The sequence below is a fragment of the Pseudophryne corroboree genome, chromosome 5 (assembly GCF_028390025.1).
Source record: "Pseudophryne corroboree isolate aPseCor3 chromosome 5, aPseCor3.hap2, whole genome shotgun sequence".
Taxonomy (NCBI): Eukaryota; Metazoa; Chordata; class Amphibia; order Anura; family Myobatrachidae; genus Pseudophryne; species Pseudophryne corroboree.
The window spans coordinates 536,478,755-536,497,018 of NC_086448.1; the positions used below are offsets into that span (position 1 = coordinate 536,478,755).

At 44.5% G+C, this 18,264-nt stretch overlaps 1 protein-coding gene across 3 annotated transcripts in view; it reads left to right on the top strand.

Moving 5' to 3' along the window:
- Positions 1-1,473: 1,473 nt before the first annotated feature.
- The window catches only part of PHACTR1 (phosphatase and actin regulator 1), an 806,703-nt gene continuing 789,912 nt past the window's right edge, over positions 1,474-18,264 (top strand). The window contains exon 1 of one of the 3 annotated variants that reach the window (XM_063923183.1): positions 1,474-1,565. The gene's annotated coding sequence lies outside the window, so the exon portion shown is untranslated. Of the gene's footprint in view, positions 1,566-2,394; positions 2,514-18,264 lie in introns of those variants that run through there. The other 2 variants (XM_063923185.1, XM_063923182.1) reach the window with 2 other exon arrangements.

Here is an 18,264-nt window from a genome sequence, read left to right on the forward strand (position 1 = left end):
CTATGATCAAGTCAGAAGTCTAGTCTGAATTAGGCCCTAAGTACACTGCCACATTTCACTACCACCAAAAGGTTTAAATCCATACTAAATTTATTCAGAAATGCTACCCATCTGCATCAGAATTCTAAATTATGTCTACCAATTGTGGGTACATTACGTATCATAAACCTATGCTGTATTTTTTTACTCACACTGTAGTCCGATAGGGTTACCCAGCAGTGGCTACTACTTCCGTTTAGTAAGTGGTCTGCTGCTGCTAGGAGAGGAGGAGAAGAGAGCCATGCCCTGTCAGCCTGGTCCCGACACCTGCACAATGAATTTGGCAGGTGCCAGGATCGGCGCATGCGCAGATGCCGTGGTGTAACTGTGCATGCACAAACCCCTGGCTTCTATGGACTGCATCGGCTGCTGCCCATAGAAGCTGGATTGGACTGCGCCAAAGGTAAGGAGTGGCTTCCTAATAGATGCCAGCTTTCTGCTAATGCAGCCCGGTCTGGCAGTCCCAGAGGGAGGAAACACCTCCCAATGGGACTTCCTTGTGTGTCTGTGACTGACAGGTAGAACTTCCAATAGGAAGTCACTGCCAGTCACAGTGAAGCCAGTGCAGTCACAGACTACATCTGGCTTCGCTGACACTGATAGGGGTGGTGGATTTTACCTGGGCGGGCTGCAGTCCTGCAGCCCCTAGGTAAAATCCGCCATTGGGGTTACCCCATGTAAGTGTAAAGCCACCTCATTTTTTTTTAGTTTAAGTAATGTGTGGTATAAATCCTAATTTGATTCTTAGTGTAGCTGGAGGCATTGTATGGACATATGGACAATATATATGGGTAGTGTCTAGATACAGTTCTCTGCACCATGCCACATAGCTATTATATTCCTGTGTGATGCATAGGTCTGAATAAAAACCATTGCTTCAGCATACAAATAAAATCTGTTCCCTTGTGCGCATTCTGTGTTGAAACTGTTTAGTCCCTCTTTTGTTTGCCACCTCTTCAGTGTACATTATTATCATTGATTTTAGCTAATGACTAGTCTGAGTCATCGCTAGTGTTGGGTCTAGATTAAAACCCCATAGTGACCATACAAAGCCTGCGGGCAACCAATTGGATGACTGTTCCCTAGGAAAACAAACAGATGTTATAATTATTCTCCCACTTCTGTCAGATCACAATAATAGCACAGGAGGCTTTTGGAAAAATGAAAGTGCTACAGTAGGAAAGGTAAAGATTGAATGTGTTTTTCTGCTCACCTTCCACAGACCTGCAGACAAGTAATTTCTATGCTAATGAAATGTGAGGGGGCAGATAAAGAACACACAAAATATTCAATGACAAAAAAACCTTTTCATTTTTCTTAAATTAGCAGGTAATGCATGTTAATAATAAACTGCATCACTCAGAATCAGGGGAGGTTTTACATCATCACATTACAGTACTGGAACTAATGTTCCTTCATAATCTTTATCGACAGATGAAGTGCTGTGAGTTCTTTACCTGGAAGAACCCACTACACTATCCCACTATTTGGCAGAGGACTGGAAAAAGGTTAACAATATTCTGTAGGTGAGTACTGGAATTGATTTTGCAATTTATTATTCACAAAATAACTCTGGCAATCAAAAATATTTATTTTAAGCAAGCAAAGAAGTCTATAAGTATATACTTGCATTTTCCTTTGGGGGTTGATTACTGAAAGATCACCGTTGCACTAAGGTAGGTTGTACATTGACAAGCAATTATAATATAAGCACGTATTTAATTGCAATTGAATTCACTGATGCTGAGCTCTCCACTTGTACAGCATAATATATCTTGTGTGTTTCTGCAAGACCCTTCAAAGAAAAGATAAGTGTCAGCTAAGCAGGTAGGGAATTAATAACTAAATTATTTCAGCTGCAAATAGATATAACTACCTATAAGATGGAGTTATTCATCATGGAGGCAATTTTGGTTGATTTCAGATAGATCTTATTCGATGTTGGGATTCCAGGGTTAAAACACACATTTACTTGCAGATTATGATTTTAATTCATTTTTAAATGTTAGCAAATGTGTGATTTAAGCCTGGAAGTCCAACATCGAATAAGATCGATCTGAATTCGACCTTTAGTAAATATACCCCCATATTTGCAAACTAAAGTATATAAAGGAATTTTTGCATGGTAACTGAAACAAAACAATGAGTAGTAATGAAGCTTGAATGACATTTATACAGAGCCTCTTCAATTTAAAATCCTAAATAAGTTTATCTGAAGTGGGGCGGTGATTTTCTCCTTGTAAGGGGAGAGACACAGAAGCAATGGCGCTAAAGGGACTCTGTTGCCATGGTTACACCTACTAGCCATTTTTATCAGTTGATCACAGGAAGTTTGTCTGATGCTATGCATTATTCATCTCGGTCCCAGTCATAGAGTCAAAATTGTTCCTTATGCTGAGAAATGTTTCAATGACTGAAGAAGCCTAGCTTTGGAGCAGTTTACAGGGCTTGTCATCGCCTCATGATATTTGACAGTAAGTGTTGTTTGTTTTCAAGCCTTTTTTTTTAAGGATTGTCATAGGAAATACTGTAAGAAGTTGTTTACACATTACCATTGCAGCTCTAGAACAGAACTACACCAAGATGCATGGGGAATATTTAGTATGCCTTCATTATTCTTTTACCCACTTTGCCTTATGTATTCTATGCCTTATGTATTCTAACTTGTATTAACTATATACTAGTGGATAACACCTACTCTGGATAATAGACTTGTATTTACAAGGTGTGTGTGTCGATCAGTATTAATATATTAAGATGACCAACACATTAGCGCTAAAATGATACTTTTATGTAAACACGGTTGCACTGTGGTCTGTTACCTCTTGTACATACTTGCCTACCTGAACCTCTCCATGAGGGAGAAAATGCTCTGTTCCTGGACTTTCCTGGTAATGTATGATTGCCATCACCTGTGGTGAAACACATTTCTTATCAATTAACTAGGTCACCACAGGTGATGGCAATCATACATTACCAGGAAAGTCCAGGAACAGAGCATTTTCCCCCTCATGGAGAGGGTCAGGTAGTCAAATATGCTCGTGTGTGTGTGTGTGTGTGTGTTCAGACGTACTGAGATATGTACAGCATACCAGAATGCCATTTTACATAACTGACACAATTACAGTAGGAGTGACTGCAGTGGTGCACTTGTGTCAGTAGATTAATACACAGGTAGATTGCTTCATGGGGAGATCAGTGCTTCTCCCAGCAGTATTTCATTGTGCTGACATCTTTCAGACCCTGTACCAGCACTTACTGCTGCGAATCGTTTACTGAATCATTAATCCTCTTACGTTCCAACAAGACCAAGAGAAAATTATAAACGATTGATTTGTTTTATGTTTAATAAGATTAAAACAATATGGTTACTGTTACACAACATTTTCCATTTGTTTAAACATATGCACACTAGAAAATGAGTGTTAATAACCAAATGTTACTATATTGTGACAGACTGCAGCTAGATAGCTTATAATACAAGCAGCTTTTCCATGGTTGTGGCATGATAAGGAGAAATCACTGTTAATTGGAATTAATAAAGTGGGGGAAATTATTATTATTATTATTATTATTATTATTATTACTAACATTTATATAGTGCATATATATTACACAGCACATTACAGAGAATATTTTGTCATTCACAACAGTCCCTACACCAGTGGATCTTACAATCCTTGCCAAATGGCGACAGATACAGATACACACACACACAGATCTTTTTTTGTTGCTGTAAGTCTATTAACTTGCTAATATGTTTTGGGATTGTGAGCAGAATACCAGGAGGGGGTTGGGTATGAAACCCCGATGGTTGGAATCCCGATGCTCAGAATGCCGCTGGATCCCAGTGAGTATTTTAACCGTAACCATGCCCTCGCACAGCCTAACCCTAACCATCCCCTCCCGCAGCCTAGCCCTAACCTTTCCCCTAGTGCCTAACCCTAACCTTAAATCTAACCCTAATACTAACCTTGGGCATCCATCGGTATTGCGAGCGTCAGGATTCTGATCATCTAAACCCATGCACATACTATGAGAACACACAAACTCCACACCTATATTGGTGTTTCTTAGTATAAAAAATAATAATCCTAGAGGATGCTGGGGACGACATCAAGACCATGGGGTATAGACGGGATCCGCAGGAGACATGGGCACTCTAAAGACTTTTCATTGGGTGTGAACTGGCTCCTCCCTCTATGCCCGTCCTCCAGACCTCAGTTTTAGAAATGTGCCCAGGTCGACTGGATGCACTCTGAGGAGCTCTACTGAGTTTCTCTGAAAAGACTTATGTTAGGTTTTTTATTTTCAGGGAGATCTGCTGGCATCAGACTCCCTGCTTCGTGGGACTGAGGGGGCAGAAGCAGACCCAACTTCCTCAGAGTTTCATGGCTCTGCTTCTGGCTGACAGGACACCATTAGCTCCTGAAGGGAACTGAACGCTAGCCATGTCTAGATGCTCACTCCCACAGCACGCCGTCACCCCCCTCACAGAGCCAGAAGTCAGAAGACAGGTGAGTATGAGAAGAATGATCTTCAATCAAGTAAGTGACGGCTAAGTTGCGGCGCGGCTGGCGGGAGCGCAGCGCGCCATTGCTGCCCACACACACAGGCACTGCAGGGTGCAGGGCGCAGGGAGGGGGCGCCCTGGGCAGCAGGAAAAATACCTCAAACTGGCTAAAAGGGGGCATAAGATGCCGCTGGCACAGCCGTATCCCCGCCAGTATAAATAATAAGTCAATATACTGAGTGTAAGGATGCGCCATTGTGGGAGCGGAGCTTCTTCCTCAGGCAACCAGCACACTACTCAGCGCCATTTTCTCTCTCTCCTCAGGCTGCAGAGAACACGCTGGTCCTCTCCTCCACTTCTGACAAGTACAGGGTGCTATAAAGGGGGGCACAAAGCGATTGTGGTGCATTTGATAGTGTATATTACTATTTAAAAGCGCTTTTGGGTTGTGGACATACTGTGTTCACAGGCAATACTGGCGCTGGGTTTGTGAACTGGCTGCTCCTATCCTGTGTCCCTCTGACAGATTTTACTGTGGGTCTGTCCCCAAAATAAGTCCTGTGAGTGTGGTGTACACGTGTGAGGCATGTCTGAGGCAGGGAGTTCCTCCCCGGAGGAAGCCATTTTAGGGACACAGAGTTGTAATGTGGTGGCGTTACCGGCACACCAAGAGCCTGCATGGGTGAAAGAGCTACGTGACAGTATGCATCTGATTAACCGTAGATTGGATAAGTCTGAATCTAAGGCTGCATGCTGGAGAAAAACTGTGGAAGATGTGATTTTTCAGGATGCTGTTATTCCTTATGCAGGCGGCCCCTCTGTGTCACATAAGCAAACATTTGCAAATGCTGTAAACACTGATACCGACACGGATTCTGATTCTTGTGTCGACAATAGTGAATTCAGAGAGATAGATCATAAATTGGCAAAAAGTATACAATATAGGATTGTGGCTATAAAGGACGTGTTGGAGGTTACAGAAAGCACTCCTGTACCTCAGGAGAAAGCTTATTTATGTAAGGAAAAGAAATCCAAAGTCACGTTCCCTCCTTCACACAAACTAAGTGCTCTGTTTGAAGGGATGTGGGTGAATCCTGATAAAAAAAATTTGTATTCCCAAAAGGATTCACATAGCTTATCCTTTCCCGGTTGAAGACAGGAAAAAATGGGAGTCACCCCCTGTGTTAGACAGTGCACTTTCCAGGTTGACAAAGAAGGTAATTCTCCCTGCTCCTGACTCGGCTTCTCTTAAAGAGACGGCAGACCGCAAAATGGAAACGACATTGAAATCCATTTATGTTACCAATGGTACACTGCTCAGGCCCACTATTGCCTGCGCATGGGTGAGTCGCGCTATTGAAAAATGGTCAGAAAGCGTGTCATCAGAAATTGACACGCTTGATAAAGATGAGATACTCCTTAAGTTAGGGAATATCAAGGACGCTGCCGCCTACATGCTGGAAGCAATGAGGGATATTGGACTCTTGAGTTCACAAGCCGCTACCATGGTAGTATCGGCTAGGCGGGCGTTATAGATTCGCCAGTGGAACGCGGATGCAGATTCCAAAAGAAACATGGAGGCTCTCCCATAAAAAGGTGAGGCCTTATTTGGCGATGGCCTGGATGTGTTAGTCTCGGTGGCTACCGCAGGTAAGTCAACATTTTTGCCCTCTGCGCCTGCACCGGCAAAAAAGACCTATCACTCGCAAATGCAGTCCTTTCGGCCCAATAAATACAAAAAGGCGAGAGGTTCCCCCTTCTTTGCACGTAGGGGAATGGGAAAGAAGCCCACACCAGCTCCAGGTTCCCAAGAGCAGAAGTCTACCCCTAATTCTGCCAAATCCCCAGCATGACGCTGGAACTCCCGGGTGGTGGCACGTCTCAAACTCTTCAGCCAGGATTGGATTCTGTCTGGCCTGGATCCCTGGGTGTTGCAAATAGTTTCCCAGGGATACAAACTAGAGTTTCAAGACGTTCCCCATGCCGATTTTTCAAATCGACCTTGCCAGCTTCTCCGCCAGAGAGAGAAGCAGTAACAGCGGCAATCCAGAAATTATGTCAAGACCAGGTTATAGTCCTGGTACCGTTGTCACAACAAAGCCGGGGTTTTTATTCAAGCCTCTTTGTTGTTCCGGAGCCGGACGGCTCGGTCAGACCGATCCTAAATCTAAAAGATCTGAAATTCTTCCTGAAAAGGTTCAAGTTCAAGATGGAATCACTTCGGGCGGTGATTGCCAGTCTGGAGGAGGGGGACTACTTAGTGTCGGTGGACATAAAGGATGCTTACCTGCATGTTCCCATTTATCCTCCTCACGAGGCTTATCTGAGAATCGCGATTCAGGATTGCCATTACCAATTCCAGACGTTACCTTTCGGTCTCTCCAAGGCGCCGAAGGTATTCACCAAGGTGATGGCGGAGATGATGGTCCTCCTTCGTCAGAAAGGAGTCAATATAATCCCTTATCTGGATGACCTCCTGATAAAGGCGAGATCCAGGGAGCAGTTATTACAAAACATATCCCTCTCCCTGTCAATACTCCAACAACACGGGTGGATCATAAATTACCCAAAGTCACAGTTGGAACCGACGACAAGGTTGTCTTTCCTCGGGATGATTCTGGACACAGAAGTTCAGAGAGTATTTCTTCCGCTGGAAAAGGCTCTGGAAATCCAGAAAATGGTAAAACAGATATTGAAACCATCAAGTGTGTCGATCCATCAGTGCATTCGGTTGTTGGGGAAGATGGTGGCGGCCTACGAGGCCATACAGTTTGGCAGGTTCCATGCCAGAGTATTCCAGTGGGACCTGTTGGACAAGTGGTCGGGGTTACACCTACACATGCACAGAAAGATAATCCTGTCGTCAAAAACCAGGATTTCGCTCCTGTGGTGGTTGCACAGCTCTCACCTGCTAGAGGGACGCAGGTTCGGGATTCAGGACTGGGTCCTAGTAACCATGGATGCAAGTCTCCGAGGCTGGGGAGCAGTCTCTCAGGGAGAAAACTTCCAGGGACGTTGGTCACAACAGGAAGCCTGCCTTCACGAAAAAATTCAGGACCTAAGAGCCATTTACAATGGCCTTCAACAAGCAGTACATCTTCTTCAAGACCGTCCCGTGCAGATCCAGGCGGACAATGTAACAGCAGTCGCGTACATAAACAGGCAGGGCGGAACGAAAAGCAGAGCGGCAATGGCAGAGGCGACAAAAATCCTCCGCTGGTTAGAAAAACATCTACAAGCTCTATCGGCAATATTCATTCCAGGAGTAGACAACTGGGAAGCAGACTTCCTCAGCAGACACGGTCTCCATCCAGGAGAGTGGGGCCTCCACCAAGAAGTCTTCACAGAGGTGACAAGTCTTTGGGGAGTTACTCAAATAGACATGATTGCATCTCATCTCAACAAGAAGCTACAGAGATACTGTTCCAGGTCAAGAGACCCTCAAGCAGTAGCAGTGGATGCACTGGTGACCCAGTGGGTGTTTCCGTCAGTGCATGTTTTCCCTCCACTTCTGCTGATCCCAAAAGTACTCAGGATCATAAGAAAGACAAGGGTTCGAGCAATCTTCATTGCCCCAGACTGGCCAAGAAGGGCTTGGTACCCAGATCTTCAGCAGTTACTCATAGCAGATCCTTGGCCTCTTCCTCCTCAGGAGGACCTGCTGCAGCAGGGGCCGTGTGTGTACCAAGACTTACCGCGGCTACATTTGACGGCATGGCTGTTGGGTGCTGTATCCTAGCCTGGAAGGGTATTCCTAAGGAGGTCATCCCCACCCTTATTCAGGCCAGAAAGGGAGTAACGTCAAAACATTACCACCGTATTTGGAGAAAATATGTGTCTTGGTGTGAATCCAAGAAAGCTCCTACGGAAGAGTTAAGTTTTCTCCATTTTTTGCAGGATGGTGTGGAGACGGACCTACGATTGGGATCAATCAAGGTCCAGATTTCGGCCATGTCAGTGTTTTTCCAAAAACAATTGGCCTCTCTTCCAGAGGTTCAGACCTTTGTGAAAGGGGTTCTGCACATCCAGCCTCCATTCGTGCCTCCAGTGGCACCATGGGACCTTATCGTGGTCTTGCAGTTCCTTCAATCGGATTGGTTTGAGCCTCTACAAAAGATAGAGTTGAAGTTTCTCACTTGGAAAGTGGTGATGCTTTTGGCATTGGCATCCGCTAGGCGGGTGTCGGAATTGGGGGCCTTGTCTCACAAGAGCCCTTACCTGATTTTCCATGAAGATAGGGCAGAGTTGCGAACTCGCCAACATTTTCTTCCAAAGGTGGTTTCTGCTTTTAACATAAACCAACCTATTGTAGTGCCAGTAGTTACTGACACATTCACTGATTCAAAGTCTCTAGGTGTGGTTAGAGCTTTGAAAATCTATGTTGCTAGAACAGCTCGTATACGGAAAACAGAGGCTCTGTTTGCCCTGTATAATCACAACAAGATTGGCTGTCCTGCTTCCAAGCAGACTATCGCACGTTGGATTAGAAATACGATCCAGCAAGCTCATACTACGTCTGGATTGCCGTTACCGACGTCGGTAAAGGCCCACTCCACTAGGAAGGTGGGCTCATCCTGGGCAGCTGCCCGGGGGGTCTCGGCATTACAACTTTGCCGAGCAGCTACTTGGTCAGGGTCAAACACATTTGCTAAATTCTACAAGTTTGACACCTTGGCCGATGAGGACCTAAAGTTTGGTCAATCGGTGCTGCAGGGTCATCCGCACTCTCCCGCCCGTACTGGAGCTTTGGTATAGACCCCATGGTCTTGATGTCGTCCCCAGCATCCTCTAGGACGTATGAGAAAATAGGATTTTGATAACCTACCGGTAAATCCTTTTCTCCTAGTCCGTAGAGCAGGCTTTTTCAACCAGTGTGCCGTGGCACACTAGTGTGCCGCGACCAGTTGCAAGGTGTGCCGCGGAGCCAGAGCAGCTTTCTGCACCTTCAGAGTGAACTGTTAGCCCGGGATCTTCTTAGAGGATCAGTCGTGCTCCGGCCGTGACCTATGCCTTGAAGATGCGGCGGTGTGATATCATAGGTCACAGCCGCCGCGTCTCATCACCCAGCCAGCCCACCCGCCTACATACACTTCTTCCAGTTCCTGCCTGCATACACAGCTTTCTTTGCCCACCCACATCCACACCTGCCCGACCGCCCGCTGTTCAGTATTCTCAGCACTCCACTATGAACAATCCCGCCAATGAGGGACAGGAAGGAGGACAGCTGACTGGTATGGGCTGATATTTATTTATTTTTTTCTCCTGTGGGGGACAATAGGATTTATGTGGGGAGTATAAGGATTTATGGGGGAAACAATGTGAATAATTCATGTGGAGAGCAATAGGATTTATGTGGGGAGAATTGTGATTGATTTATGTGTGAGCAACATGATTTATGTGGGGAGCAATGTGATTGATTTATGTGGGAAGCAATAGGATTTATGTATTGAGCAACATGATTTATGTGGGGAGCAATGTGATTGTTTTTTCTGTGTAGGCCAATGTATGTGTGGATTTTTTTTTACTGTGAGGGCCAATGTGCGTGCTTGTTTTTTTTCAGTGGGGAACTGATGGTGTGCCTTGGCAATATTAAAATATGGGCCCTCATTCCGAGTTGTTCGCTCGCAAGCTGCTTTTAGCAGCATTGCACACGCTAAGCCGCCGCTTACTGGGAGTGTATCTTAGCTTAGCAAAATTGTGAACGAAAGATTCTCAAAATTGCGAATAGAAATTTCTTTGCAGTTTCTGAGTAGCTCGATACTTACTCTGCCACTGCGATCAGTTCAGTCAGTTTCGTTCCTGGTTTGACGTCACAAACACACCCAGCGTTCGCCCAGACACTCCCCCGTTTCTCCAGCCACTCCCGCGTTTTTCCCAGAAACTGTAGCGTTTTTTTCACACACACCCATAAAACGTCCAGTTTCCGCCCAGAAACACCCACTTCCTGTCAATCACACTACGATCACCAGAACGAAGAAAAAACCTCGTAATGCCGTGAGTAAAATACCAAACTTCTTAGCAAATTTACTTGGCGCAGTCGCAGTGCGAACATTGCGCATGCGCAATTAGCGGAAAATCGCTGCGATGCGAAGAAAATTACAGAGCGAACAACTCGGAATGAGGGCCATTGTTCTGTATGCCACGAGTGAAAAAAGGTTGAAAATCACTGCCGTAGAGGATGCTGGGTGCCCGTCCCAGTACTTTACCTGCAGTTTAGTTATTACAGTTACACAAGTTGTGTTATCTTGGTTTCAGCATGTTGCTGCAATTAGTTCATGCCTGTTGGCGTGTGTTATGTTGAATGCCATGTGTGCGGCATGGTTGAAGGTGTGAGTTGGTAGATATCTCACCACTAGTTAAGTAATTCCTTTCCTCGAAATGTCAGTCTCCCTGGGCACAGTTCCTACAACTGAGGTCTGGAGGAGGGGCATAGAGGGAGGAGCCAGTTCACACCCAATGAAAAGTCTTTAGAGTGCCCATGTCTCCTGCGGATCCCGTCTATACCCCATGGTCTTGATGTCGTCCCCAGCATCCTCTACGGACTAGGAGAAAAGGATTTACCGGTAGGTTATCAAAATCCTATTATTGATAAATAAAGTGAATCGAATACCTATATATTTTATCAGTATCTTATTTTTTTAAATAAATATTTTATTGAGTTTAACATGTCAATAATACAAGAATACAGATGTTACAAATGTTGAGAGGCCAATCTTAATAATATAAGGATCAACGATGTATAACTTGAGCATACATAGCATAAGCCAGTACAAGATAAATCTTGAAAAGAGATTTTAACAAAAACAATAGGTAATATAACGGCAAGTCAGATTAATCATGAGTCGGCGTGGAGCTAGAAATCGCTCAAATCAACAATTAATACCACGGACATTAGTATAATAAACATATAGGCTAACCTGAGTATACATAGGAAAGAGCAACAACAAGTCAGTTGATATCTCCAGGTTAGAGAGAGGCCACAAGACAATGTAAGAAGACCAAAGAAAGAGAAAGGATGAGAGAAGACATAAAAAGGAGGAAAAGGGGAGAAAGAAAAAAGGGCTTATTGTAATAAGGAGTGAGGGGAGAAGGGAAGTTAAGGATGCAGCATGTTTTAGTATTTAGATGAGGTATACGTTTCATTGACAGTATAATTCACTCAGGTCTGGTATAGATTTTTCTCTCAGTCACATATATAAAATAATTTAAAAAAAGGGGGGACATATTAGACATTTACTAGGAGGGACTCTCTGAAGGTGGAGGTCTATGAGAAGGTGTTAAATATTTAGCAGGAGGATATTCCACCTATGCCTTGCAAAGCAGAGAAAATAGGAAAGGATTAAATGTCAGGCCTAATAACAACCCAATTGACGGTCTCAAATAGTCTGACTAAAGATAATTTATCCTCGGGGGAGTGAGTCTAGATAATATTCCCATTCCCTAAAAATTTTGTGAGATTTTTTTTCAGGATTAGAGAATAAAGATTTCCTGTCGAATAGGAAGAGCTGACAAAGTTTCGGGAAACCTCAGCTAGTGAAGGGACAGATTTAGTGGTCCAATGTATTAGGATCATTTTTTTTGCAATCACCGTGAGTAAAGGAATTAGTTTAGTAAGTCTCGGGCCAAGGGAACCGTTAGTATCAGTAACTTATTAATATTTCATGGACATAATGTATAGCATTTATTGGAAAAAGAAATATAATACCTGTAGAAGTTTCATATATAAGTGATATAATCCTATACTTACAACAGAGACATTAAAGAGATGCAGCATGAAAACCCTATGCCTATATGATGGTAATATCATGTCTTTTGTGAAGAAGCAATTACTGTATCACTAGGGATGATGAGATGATTTGGTCAGAAATATACATTCCTACAGATAGCAGTCTAGCTGCAATTATATATGTCAGGCTGTGTGGTGAGAAAGGATAATGTGATTTTATTATTCAAACTAGTTAAAAATGGTGACTCACGAAACATTTAAGGTATTCACTACTTTATATGCGTCATTGCTTGCTGCATAGCTATAAAGCAAGTGTCTAGTGTAACGGGGAATGGCAATATATTTTATATCTAATAATAAGCTAAATTAAAATGAATGAGAAGATTATTTTGAAAGGAACCCACGAAAGTTCCAAGTTAATAATGGGTATATTTAGCTATAACTGCATATATAATGTGGTTGTGGTATAAAAAATTCTCACCAACTCGCAATGCCGACTTCAAAATGACCACTAGCATTTAACAAAGTTTGGGTGTCAGGTCAGAGCTTCTGATAAAAGACAGCTATATCACTCTCTTCTGGACTCAGCGTTAGTGCATCTACTGCAGTGAGGCTAGTGGAGAGGGATCATTGTGTCACGCTCGGCTAGAATTGAGGATTCAGTGACTGAGATTTGCCCAAGGAAGCGATGGCCTGCGGATGAAGAAGACGAGAGGGCTGGATATAGTTCCTTCTCATGAGACAGGAGATCAATGGAGGACGTAGGCAGAGCTAGGAGTTGTGAGTTGTAACATGTGAGCTGTAACTTGAGAAAAGAGACTGAGCGGCACTGAAGAGAATGAACTGCAATCATTGAATTGTGGTTAGAAAGGTGAAACAGAAGAATACTTAAGATGAACTGTGGACTTGTGAACTGTGGCATGAAAGATGAAGCTAAAGAATACTGAAGATAATGAACTGCAGACTTGTGAGCTGTGGCTTGAAAGACAAGGCTGAAGAATACTGAAGATAATAAATTGCGGACTTGTGAACTGTAGCTTGAAAGACAAGGCTGAAGAATACTGAAGATAATGAATTGCGGACTTGTGAACTGTAGCTTGAAAGACATGGCTAAAGAATACTGAAGATAATGAACTGTGGACTTGTGAACTGTGGCTTGAAAGACGATGCTGAGGAACAGAGGCCTCACCAGGTGTGGGTACACCCGGTGCGCACTCTGCATTACTACACACACACACCCTCTTCCCACACTTACCCCGCTGGAGCCGCGGCCGTCCAAAAAGGGGGCGTGGTCTAATTTAAAGGTGGTGTGGCCTCGCATGTCTCCTCTTCTTCACTCCGGGGGGGGGGGGGGGGGTGTATCCAGCTTCCTCAGAAATGCTGGCTGCCCCCTGGAGACTAGGCAGTGCCGACTCCTTTTCTGTGACAGGAGCTGAGTGCTGCAGAGGATTATCATACTGCAGCACTCAGCTCCTGTCACTGCAGAAGAGCCAGCACTTGGTGTCACCCTTTCCATGGGTGACACCTGGGTGTGGGTCGCACCCCCCTGCACCTGCCTTCTGACACCACTGCTGAGGAATACTGAAGATAATGGACTACGGACTTGTGAACTGTGGTTTGAAAATGAGGCTGAAGGGCACGGGGGCTGTCCGTGACCAGAGACTCTTGCCGGGTCGAGGTTCCCAGGTGCGCTCTCACAAGCAGCAGTAGGTTAGGAATGGCAGGACTGCTGTAACTTGTAAACGAATGCAGAGCAGAGCCAGGGAGTAACCTAGACACCAAAGTAATCCTGGGAGCATAGAGCTGTAGCACCTACACCTAACCTGAAGCACTGGCACCCCTGTCATGAACCAACCCCTTTTATAAGGAGAGATCTCCCTGGATTGGCTGGACACAACAAGGAGCCTGCACCATTTGTTCAGAACTTTGGTTTCCAACATGGCGGCTCCCTGTATGGCAGACACATTCAGCAGTGCTATGAACAGCCTCCCGTCCCTGGCCTCCCAGCAAGCGCATCCAGCGTGACCGGATCCGCTGCAGCAGCATTATCCCACTGTGAGCGAACCCACCACAGCCACCTTACTGCTGCGGGTGGACCCGGCGCAGCAGCCCTCCACCCCCACTGTCCACCAGCCACCCGCTTGCCAAAGCACGCGGCCCCGGCGTCACAATAAGATCCCGGACAATGACACATTGGGTACATTTTGCCAAACAGTAGCCATTGGCAAGGGCGTAGCTATCATTGGTGCAGGCAATGCAGCTGCTATGGGGCTCAAAGCTGAGAGTGGTACATAGGGTTCCTTTCAAACTTTTTCCTTGGCGTCTGCAATATATCTAGGTATGCCCCTGGACCTTCTCATTGTAGTGTGGTATAAAATGAACTGGAGGGCATTTTAATGTTATATAATATGAACCACGGCACTATAATGAGGCACAATATGAACGGGGAGCACTATATATCATAATGTGAATTGGGGGCATTGTGCGGCATAATGTGTACTGGCAGCTCTGAAATGTGACATAGGGTGAGCTTAAGCACTACTGCGATTCATAAAAGAACCTGGGGCACTACTATGGGGCATAACATTAAATAAGACTCTACTATGGTTCAGAAAATTAACTAGGGCACTATTATAGGGCATAAAATTAACAACTGCTGCAGAGAATTGTCTCTCTAGAAGCATTGGAACGGGGGCCCCCGTCAAAATATTGCTATGGGGCCCATATAGTTCTAGCTATGCCCCTGGCCATTGGCTGCTATTAGCTAGCACCGACTTCAGATGGCAGGCTTTGTAATGACTGCTAAATCCAATAGCATAACAGCCCACTTAAAATCTACAGTATGGTGGCTGCTTTATGGGCGGAAATGAAGGGATCATGCGGATGCTTAATATTTTTGCGTACCTCACAAATATGCATAATAAATATGTAGTTGTAAATGTGTAAGAAGCAGCAGATATACATTACTTTATTGTCTTTTCAAATCATGCCCGATAGCAATACAAAGCATTATACAGAATGGTAACCATTACCTGGCTTGATGGTGCCAATGCTGCCCAGATATTTCTCATACGTCCTAGAGGATGCTGGGGACTCCTTAAGGACCATGGGGATAGACGGGCTCCGCAGGAGACATGGGCACTTTAAGAAAGACTTTAGATGGGCGTGGCTTGCTGGGCTAGGGAGTAAGACGTGCCCTGGATGAGCTCTATCCCGGCGTCTGCTGTAAAACAGCATAAATAATTTATTTAGCCCACTGGACCCTCGTTCCCCACCTCATCTGACTCTCCACACTGGCTGGCTACAAAAAGACCCATCAGCGGGTCAGAAGAGCCACTATAAACGGCTCCGTGACTTCCGGCCTACGAGACCAGCAAAAGCCGGGGCCTCGATTTCGTCTGGGAGCCGCTGCTGACTTCCAGGGCGGCGGAACGGAGGCTTCTATTCCGTCCGAGGCAGCGGCACTACTTAATCTCCCCCTGCTCCCCGGGGACCGGACGACCTGACCGCGGGCTCCCGGCCTGACGGCCAGAAACGGCTCACCTGACCCTGCAGAAGCTGCCAGAGCCCTTCTGCTCTGGAGAATCCCTCACCTGGCGGCCATCTTGGATGTCACAGGCTGCACACAAGCTAGCACAGAGTGGATGGCAGTGGTTGCTGGCTGGACCGTGACCACTCTCCACACAGAGGGAGATAATAGTCAGCTACCTTGTCTACCTGACGACAGGGGTAAGCAAGACTGAATATAACTGAGATTTACCTCACTATCTGGACTTTTATTTGTCTATTTTTATTTACATATATATATATATATATATATATTTTATTTTTTTTATTTTATTTTTATTTATTTTTTTACTATTACTTTTTCTTATTTTTTATTATTTCTATTACTCCATACCTATACATAAATAATCATCACTACTGGGTGCTGGACATTATAGGTCACCTGACTCATACACACCTCAAACGTTATTGCCTGTACGACAATTCCTGGCAATGGATAAGTACATGGCTAAAACCTCCAGAAATCCCCGCGGCTCACAAGCGAATAAAGGCCGGGGTCGAGACAATATTCCTGCAGACAGCCCTCAGTCACCGGCATCTGGTCTCACCAACAGCCCATTGGGACGCTCATCACTTACTACAACAACTGATCCAACTAAATCCTTTACTACGCATGAGATCACTGACATATTGGCTTCACTCTTGGATCAAAAATTGGCGCCTTTGAAGGATTCATTGGATTCCGCTCTTACCCAATTGAACCATCATGACCAACGTATATCAGAGGCGGAGCAAAGAATCTCTGACCTCGAGGACGATCTAACAACGGCTAAAGCAGCACTAACTGAACAGGATAAACTTGTGATGTCCATGCAGGAGAAACTTGAAGATTTAGAGAACAGAAACAGAAGAAGTAATGTGCGCCTCATAGGACTCCCGGAAACGGTAAAACCTTACGAACTCATGAACTTGGTCTCCCAATGGTTGCCGAGAGAGTTGGGATGCGTATCTGATACTGACTCCTTGGTGATTGAGCGCGTCCACCGCATTGGCCCAGATCGACATCCTACCAAGGACAGGCCTAGACCAGTTATGATGAAGTTCTTAAATTACGCTGATAAGGTCCGTCTACTAGATGCTTACAGGAAACGTTCCATTCTCAAATATCAAGAGTCCAAGATTCTACTTTTTCAAGACTTCTCATACATGGTGGCGGCAAAGAGACGAGAGTTTTCCCCTATATGTAAACGCCTGTTCGAGATGGAACTTCGATTTGCTCTATTGTATCCTGCCAAGCTGAGGGTCACGTACTCAGGAAAATCCTACTTCTTTGATACTCCACAAGCCGCAAAAAACTTTGTGGACTCAATGGCTTCTTCATGTTCGTCTAGGATGGATGATGCGGATTGACATTACAGAATATCACTATGTTAAAATCTTCAAATTTATTGAACATTCAGGTCATGGATGGTTATTTTTTGCTTAAACCGTTATTGGCTTCTTACAGGTTGTTTAATGCCCAGCTATGATGTAACATTTCATAGTTCTAACTGGAGTCCTTTAGGGACCAAACTCATTATGGAAAGTCTCATGTTTTTGTTTTTGTTTACTTTTCTCTTCCTTGGCTCGCTTGCCCTCTTTTTTTTTTATTCTCTTTCTGCATCCTACTGAATTTCCTTCTTCTTCTTCTTCTTTTATCTACCCAGCTTTCAAAATGCTCTAGTTTTAGATGTCCATCTGGTTTGAAATTATTATTGTTACACTGGTATGATGGTGCCCTGCAAGTTCCTGCGGGGATGCCACCCGGTTGGACATACTATTGGGTTCGTATAAGTTTAAAATGGTTCTTGATAATTGTTGAAAGGTTAATTGTGGCTAACACACATGGTATATTCCGCCTACATGTGATATGTTTACATCTCCCCTTATTGGGCCGATATTTGCCTCCCCCTTGTCCGCTTGCTGGGACGGATAAGGGTTTTCCAAAGAAAGTTGAAAAGGTTATTCTTTGGCCTAGGGTAGGCATCGGTTAAATGGCAGCAATGGTTAATCCCCCCAAAGAGTTAAAAACGGCCCTTAAATTAGTAACATGGAATGTGGAGGGCCTGAACTCCCCCATAAAACGGAAAAAAATCCTGACCCACCTAAAACGTCTGCGACCGGATATAGTCTTATTACAAGAAACACATTGGAAGATTTCGGATCCCAATGTGGTAAGAGATACATGGATAGGAGACTTTAAAACAGCATCTTACACTTCTAAACAAAGAGGGGTTATGATAATTTTTAGCAAATTTCTTGTTTACAGTATTAATGACTGCTTGATAGACCTAGAAGGAAGGTATCTATTTGTAAAACTGACTATACATGATATATCCTACACAATTGCTAACATTTATGCTCCCACGGGACCTAATGCCCAATTTTTCACAGAGATTTACGCAAAGTTACAAGACTGGGCAGAGGGCGCTATAATTCT